The 8,210-nt window shown below is 39.8% G+C and overlaps 1 pseudogene; it reads left to right on the top strand.

Moving 5' to 3' along the window:
• Positions 1-231: 231 nt before the first annotated feature.
• On the top strand, positions 232-3,639 carry LOC102858490 (annotated as a pseudogene).
• Positions 3,640-8,210: the final 4,571 nt, after the last annotated feature.

Below are 8,210 nucleotides of genomic sequence, written 5' to 3'. Positions count from 1 at the left end.
GATGCAGAATGAAGAAGAGAGAGAAATTGATCTGTGATGTTTTCTCAGCTAATTTTGTAGGTAGTCCTGAAGATGGAATGACCCCTCAGAATTGTACCAATTGTTCTCAAAGGACTGGACCTTTTTATATGTAACTTGTTCAGTCTTTGATGTGTCATTGAGGTAATGTGAGAAGGGGCCTGACAGCTGAATAATAAGCCTTCATATCTGAAGGGGGATTGCAGCAGTAATCTCAGAGTTCACTCCAAACAGTATCTACTTCATGGTACCATTGGAAGTTTAAAATAGGATAGGATACAGAAAGGCATATTGTGTATTGTAGCACATTGGCTGCATGTAGACTCAGAGATGACTGTGATATACAAAATGTGGTTAGAGAATTATACGAGAAAAACCCTACTGCTGTCAAATTGGTTCTGACATCAAGCTTCCTCTGCATCTCTGAGGCTTTTTGTTTAGTTTGGTTTTTGGTTTGGGTTTTTTTTTTGTAAATTGTTTTTATTGGGAAATATTTGGGTATGACCTCCCACCCCCAAGGAATATCTATGCTAATCTTCCTGGGGTGCTTTTTTGATTTTTTTTTTCTTTTTAGTGCTCTTGTTGACAGCCTCTTCAGGTCTGCTGCTGACTGAATCCTCCTTGGAGAGCTACTTTTTCTTGGGGACACTGTTTGCAGCTTCTTCAGGGTCTTCTTGTTCCTCTTGGGAGAAGATTTCTTCCTCTTGGGGACACTCATCTCTTCAAAATCACTAGTAACTAATTCCTTTTTCTTGAGTGTAGGTAGAACAGACCATTCTTCTGTGGAGCCTCCTGAAACTTTTTCTTCCTTTATGAGTTTTTCATTTGTCTCTTCACATTCCTAATCTTCCAGTGTGCCTTGTTTTCTGAAGATGCAAGTACAACTAGTCATTTCTTCTTTAAGCACTCTTCTCCAGTTTCTTAGTAATCACAACAGCCACTTCTGCCTGAACCATGGCTTCTTTCATGATAGCCAAGTTTTCCCATGGGATCTCTCCTGTCTCCTAGAAGGACAGTGACTACTCCTCAACTTGTTCACAAAGCTTTTTCCCAAAAATTGTGATGAGCACCTCCTGGATGTATGTGCGGGTGAAGAGAGCCTGACAACTCCAGAGAAACAGTTAATTCATGAGGGAATATTATTGCATTTGTTTGCCAGGTATCTGGAGATGCGGCCTTTGTTCTTGGTAGCTGCTTCGTCAATGAAGGTGAAGTGGAAAATGAGTCCATAACTGGGAGTGCTTCCTCCTGCCTTCAGGGCTCTAGAAGCTTCATCCTTTTTGCTGAGCCCTGGGAATCACTTAGACACCAGGACTTTCCAGTTTCTGAGGGTTTTATATCTTTATGAAGGAGACTGCCTACCTTTTTATCACAGAGTGGCCAGTGGATTCAAACTGCCAGCATTTTGGTAAACAACTGTTTTGTGGGTTTTGGGAGCTCTTTTCAGCAAGCAAGGTTGTTTCATCTGCTTAAGACAGGTTATCGATTAGTTTCTTTATGATCCTGATGCCATATTCCTCTTCATAGAGTCCAGTTTCTCAGCATACAGATTGAATAGGTATAGAGGGAGAACACAACCCTGATACACTACCTTCTTAATTTTAAATCATGCAGTGTCTATATAGAAGCATAGTAATCTGGAAGCATAGGAGGGCTTATGAAAAATTTTATATGAGGACTGTCATTTATTTGAGTTACAGCATGACTTTGCCAAGGAGGGGAGAAACATTGTCAGATAAGGAAACTACAAAAATGAATATGAAATACAGTGTGAATGAAGGAAAGTGTGAAACACAAGATATACAAATTTTATATGCAAACCAATGTTGTTGTTAAGTGCTGTCGAGTCATAGACAATTCATAACAACCTTATGAACGAAAGACCTGAACACTTGTATAACTTGAGTCATTTCTCCATGTTCATACAGTTTCCAGAGGCAAGCCATTTTGGAAGTTAATGCCACTCCTGCTTCCAAGCTTGTTTTAATCTGGAAGCTCCACCAAACACTGCCCACCATGGGTAAACATTATCACATTTGGCACATCAGTGTCACAGTGTTTAGCATCACAGCAACCACAAGTTTCTTCTGTACAGCAGTGCACAGACCAGTGCTATATCACTTAGAAGAATGATTGACAAAAAACAATTCAAACCAGGCCTGAGTGCCGCAGATTAAAATCACCCACCTTGGGCTTGGTAGCATAACTTTCTGTCCACTAGATCAACAGAGCTCTATGTTGTCATTGTTATTGTTTTTAAGTGCTGTCGAGTCAGACGACTCATAGCAATCCTATGAACAGAAGGCCTGAGCACTTGTATAACTTTGGTCGTTTCTCCATGTTCATAGAGTTTCCAAAGGCAAGCAATTTCAGAAGTGGATGCCACTCCTGCTTCTAAGCGTGTTTTAATTGGGAAGCTCCACCAAACACTGTCCACCATAGGTAACCATTATCACATTTGGCACATCAGTGTCATAGTATGCAAACCAATATAAAATAATTTTTTTTAAAGTGTATAGGCATGTAACAGAAAATAAAACTACAGGTAGACTCAAGTGGTCACACTATAAGGTCTTCCTTCAGAGCATGCATTAAAGAAGTGAACGGTAAAAACTAATTCAGTGGCAGCCAAGGAATGAAAATTCTGAGGATATGAGACCCTACACGACTAGAAAGGGATAAAAGGCTTCGAAGGGAGTAGGATGCTTCCTTGTTGCCAGAAAAGAGCAACTGCTAACTTCTCTAGGGAAAACCATTCCCTGTTTATGACATAATTCTTCATGATCTGTGCTATTTTCAACCACATTCATAGAGGACTGAAGTTTAAGAACCTTTAACTCGGGATTTTATACAGTATGTTCTGAAACACTGGCATACAAGCACGATGTTTTATTAGAATCTAACACTTAAATGACATAAAAGTGGACACCCATCCCGACTACCACTGCATGCAAAGCACACCCTCAGAACACACTTTGGAAATCAATTATGTCATTCATTCACTCATTCTTTCAGCAAATGTGCCAGAAGCTGTGAAAACTGAGTGATGAGACAAGCACGCATAGGCTTTCCTCTTACAGAGCCCACACAGTTGAGGGAAGAAGAAAGCTAGCATGCACTTTTTTTTTTACCCATAAGTGGCCTCAGGTGATATCCGGGATGAGAACACCTGGGAAACTGCCCAGGCCATCAAGAATATGCATATCCAGAAAGCCACAAAGTATCTAAAAATGTCACTTTGCAAAAGCAGTGTGCCATTCCGACGTTACAATGGTGGAGTTGGTAGGTATGTCCAGGCCAAACTGGGGTTGGACACAGGGTCCGTGGCCCAAAAAAGAAAGCCAAGTTTTGCTGCGTATGTTTAAAAACACCAACAGTAATGCTGAACTAAAGATTATAGATGTTAATTCTCTGGTCGTTGAGCATATCCTGGTGAACAAAGCTCCCAAGATGTGCTGCCGCACATACAGAGCTCATGTTTGGATTAACCCCTATGTGAGCTCCCCCTGCTATATTGAGATGATCCTTCCTGAAAAGGAACAGATTGTTCCTAAACCAGAAAAGGAGGTTGCTCAGAAGAAAAAGATCTCCCTGAAGAAACAACTTATGGCTCGAGAATAAATATGTCATCAAATAAAATGACAATAACTTTTTTAAGAAAAAGGTGAACGTGTAAGAAATGATCATACAAATAAATACACTGTACCTAAATTCAAAACTAAGTGCCTTTTAAGAAAAAGGACATAGCACTGTATGTTGAAACGTACATGTTTAAGGTCTTCAGAAAGAAAGAGGAGGCCTCTCTGAAAAAGTAGTATTTAGGTTAAAACTGTACATGGGAATATGCATTTATGAGTTTATCAGGCAAAGAAGGAAGGAAGAACATTTCACTTGGGAGAGCTGATGCAACACCCTCACACACACCTGACCCTACCATGTGGAGTGGAATTTATTTCCAGTTACTTGCTTACTTATCATTATGACAATTACACCTTAGTAGTAGAAAAAATGAAGTCTTCAATATGAATGGAAGCTCAAGACCAAGAAGACAAATGGTGTTTCTGTTGGCAATTTTCTGAGAAAGCGCCATACAGCCTTCCATAGTGGTTGCACCATTTTACACTCCCGCCAGCAGTGAATAAGGGTTCCGGTTTCTCCACAACCTCACCAGCATTTGTTGCTTGCTCTTCTGTTAAATTTTGTTATTCTTACTAGGGTGAGATCATATAGTCATATAGTTGTTTTGATGTTAACAACATTTTAAAAAATAATTTTATTTACACATAATTCTACATAAAAATATGGAAGAGAACTTTTTATTGTTAACTTTAGCTGTTCATTAAATGATTAAAAATTGTTGGTACAACCACTCTGGAAATCAAATTGCATTGGGGAAGTCAGCTGTCAGGGACCTCTCAAGAGTACTGAAGAGCAATGACGTCAGGCTGGAGACTAAGGTGCACCTGATCAAGAATAGTCTTCACAATTATGTGTTATGCATTGGAGAGTTGGACAGTGACTAGGGATGATAGGGAATTGATACCTTTGAGCTATGGTGCTGGAGAAGAGTTTTGAATATATCATGGACTGCTAGGAGAACAAACAGTTTTGTCCCGGAAAGAGTGAAGCGGGAATGCTCCTTGGAGTCAAGGATTAGGAAGCTTCGTCTGACATACTTTGGGCATGTTGCAAGGAGGGACCAGTCCTTGGAGAGGGACATCATGCTTGGGAAGGTAGAGGGACAGCACAGAAGAGAAAGACCCTCGATGAAATGGATCGCTTCTGTGATTGGGGTGGTGGGAATGAGTGTGTCAAAGATGGCGAGGTTGGCACAGGATAGAAAGGCGTTTAGGGCTCTTGTACATAGAGTTGCTGTGAGTCGCAAGTGACTCGACAGCACATAACAACACCACCACCCAGTCCTCTTATAGATTGTTAAGACTGTCTGATCCCCTTGTGGAATGGTGAAATAGCCAATACTTTTATGGATAGCCTAACACACCCTATTCACATAATCCTGCCCATCCACAAGGTCAAATCAAATTCAGTCATTTTGAAACATTAACTCCACAGCTAGATAGATAAAATACAAGGATTCCATACTTTACTTTCTATGCTTTTAAGGAGTCCTAGTGATATAAAGTATAAATTACCATGTGCCGTTTTAATAGTTCCAAATCAGAACCGGCTGAGTCTTTTAGCACAAAAGAAAGGGACAGAAGGATCTTGGGTTGACATCTGCAATAACCCTGACATGGAAGCTGAAATACTGAAAGAAATTAGAGAAGCTGCAGCTACCACGAAATTGGAGCAATTTGAAATTCCCACCAAGGTCTGCTTAAGCCCAGAACCATGGACTCCAGAAACTGGTTTGGTAACTGATGCTTTCAAGCTGAAACGGAAGGAACTGAAGAACCATTACCTCAAAGACATTGAGCGAATGTATGGGGGCAAATGAAAAGAAGGTGTTATACTTACAGTATAACAGAGGCCTTTTTAGCATTTAAGCCTTTGTTGATCTGTCAGTTAGAATGTAATCATTTTTTAATCATTAGTTGAGTCTACTTAGTTATGCATAGTTATAGTGACACTGAAAATGATTTTCCCTTTAGCTGTGTTAATTTTAGGGAAAATTTTTTTTTTACGATTTATAATTTATAATTAAGATACTTCTTAGAAAAAATAAACAACCTAAATTTAAAAAAAAAAAAGAAAGATATCTAGAAATCAGAATAACAGGGAGGAAAAGTATGGTTATTTTGTGGGAATTTTAATTGGTGTTGAAAACAGAGTATGCATCAAGAATTGAATTAAAAATTGATTTGCATTGTAAACTTTCATTCAAATAAAAATAAAAAAGGGAAAAAAAAGATACTTCTTAGAGAAAAACAACATTTCTGTTGAGCAAAATAAATTGGAATTGGAGCAACAAAAAAAAAAAAAAAATTACCATGTGCCAAAAGATTAGCAGTTTGCATCCACTCATCATTCTGATAGGGTTTTTTTCCTGGATATAAAGACATCTTGTTATGAAATGATGTTCCTTGACTTATTTCACTAACTTACAATTTTCCCATGTTATTAAATATTCTTCAAGAACTCTATGAGGTGGTTATATAATTTATTTCATCACTCCTATTTGGGAACATTCAGGCTGTTCTGTACTCTTTTAAAATGACTTGTTTGAGGAACACCTTGTGCCTACCTATTTTGGGAGTTGAATCTTCAAATTTAGCTAGCTAAGGGGATTTCTAGGTATTAAAAATAAGAATCTAGAATTCTTGTGTAAATGACTATAAAGATGGAAGTGTCATTGATGGCTATGGATAATACTACAGATGAAGCTTTGTCTGACATAATTTGGACATGTTGCAAGGAAGAACCAGTCCTTGGAAAGGGATGTCATGCTTGGGAGGGTGGAGAGACAGCACAGGAGAGGAAGAACTTCTATGAGATGGATGGATTCAGAGATTGGGTAATGGTGGTAGATGTGTCAGAAACAGTAAGATTGGTACGGAATAGAGCAGAATTTAGGGCTGTTGTACACAGGGTTGCTATGAGTCGCAGGCACTCTATGGTACATAACAACAACAATTATCCAAAAATAACTAGAATAGCACATCAAGAGAGAACTGCCAGAAGTGCAGGCGGGTTTAGAAGAGGCTGTGATACTAGGGATATTATAGCTAATATTAGATGTATCTTGGCTGAAAGCAGAGAGCACCACATGAATTTGTTACATTAACTATGCAAAGGCATTTGACTGTGGATCACAATACACTGTGGCTAACTCTGAGAAGAATGGGGATTCCAGAACACTTGATAGTGCTTGCGTGAAACCTACACTTCGACCCGGAGACAGTCATCAGGAGAGAGCAAGGAAACACTGTGTGGTTCAAAATTGGGAAGAGTGTATGCCAGGGCTGTGTTCTATCTCCATACCTTTTCAAGTCTGTATGCAGAACATATTATCTGGATAGAGGAAAAATATGGCATCAGGATTGGAGGAAGGCTCATCAGTAACCTGTGTTGTGCAGATGACACAACCTTGATTGCTGAAAATTAGGCGGACCTGAAGTGCTTGCTGGAGAAGGTCAAGGATTGTAGTCTTAAATATGATTGAACCTAAACATCAAGAAAACAAAGATTCAACCCCCAGGCCATTTGGCAGCATCATGATAGATGGTGAAGAGATTGAGATTGTTAACAGCTTTATTTGCTTGGCTGTACAGTCAACACTCTTGATACCAGCAGCCAGGAAATTAAAAAGTTAATTGCATTGGGAGAGTCTGCTGTCAGGGACCTTGCCAGAGTACTGAAGAGCAAGGATGTCAGTCTGGAGACTAAGGTTCTCCCGATCCAAGCCATAGTCTTTCCTAGTTTGTTTGTTGGGGGTTTTTTTGCTATGCAGCAAAAAGCTGGACAATGACTAGGGATGATAGAAGGAGAATTGATGTCGTTGAGCTGTCATGGTGAAGACTATTGAATATACCGTGGACTGCTGGGAGAACAAACAGGTTCGCCCCGGAGAGTGTGAAGCCAGGCTGCTCCTTGGTGGCAAAGATTCTAAAGCCTCATTTGATATACTTTGAACATGTTGCAAGGAAGAACCAGTCCTTGGAGAGGGAGGTCATGCTTGGGAGGGTGGAGGAACAGTGCAAGAAAGGAAGGCTCTGGATGAGATGGATTGATTCAGTGCCTGGGGCAGTGGGGGTAGGTGTTTCAGAGACAAAGTTGCATAGGATAGAGCAGGGTTTAGGACTGTTGTACTTAGGGGCATTATGAGTAGCAAGGGATTTGATGGCTCATAACAGCAATTTTGAGCAGCAGTTCATATTGAGGGCTGTAGTCAGTGATCTTCTGCAGCAAGTGTTTTAAATCCTCATCACCTACAGGGAGCAAGGTTGTGTCATCTGCATAATGCAGGTGGTTGATGAGTCTTCCTCTATTCTTGAGCCACATTCTTTTACATAGAGCGCAGCTTATTTAATTTCTTCAGCATTCAGACTGAAAAGATATGGAGAGAAGATACAACCTTGACTTACACCTTCCCTGGTTATAAACCATGCAGTGTTCCCTTTCTCTGTTCAGACATCAGCTTCTTTTTTTAAAAAATCAATTTTAATGAAAATTTACAGAGACTTTGGATTTCCATTCATGCATTGTTGCACTTTTCTCCCTGCCCCCCCCCC

The sequence above is a fragment of the Elephantulus edwardii genome, unplaced genomic scaffold, assembly GCF_000299155.1.
Source record: "Elephantulus edwardii isolate Elephantulus edwardi_28Jun2011 unplaced genomic scaffold, EleEdw1.0 scaffold00069, whole genome shotgun sequence".
NCBI lineage: Eukaryota > Metazoa > Chordata > Mammalia > Macroscelidea > Macroscelididae > Elephantulus > Elephantulus edwardii.
This window is presented reverse-complemented; position numbering and strand designations above follow the sequence as displayed.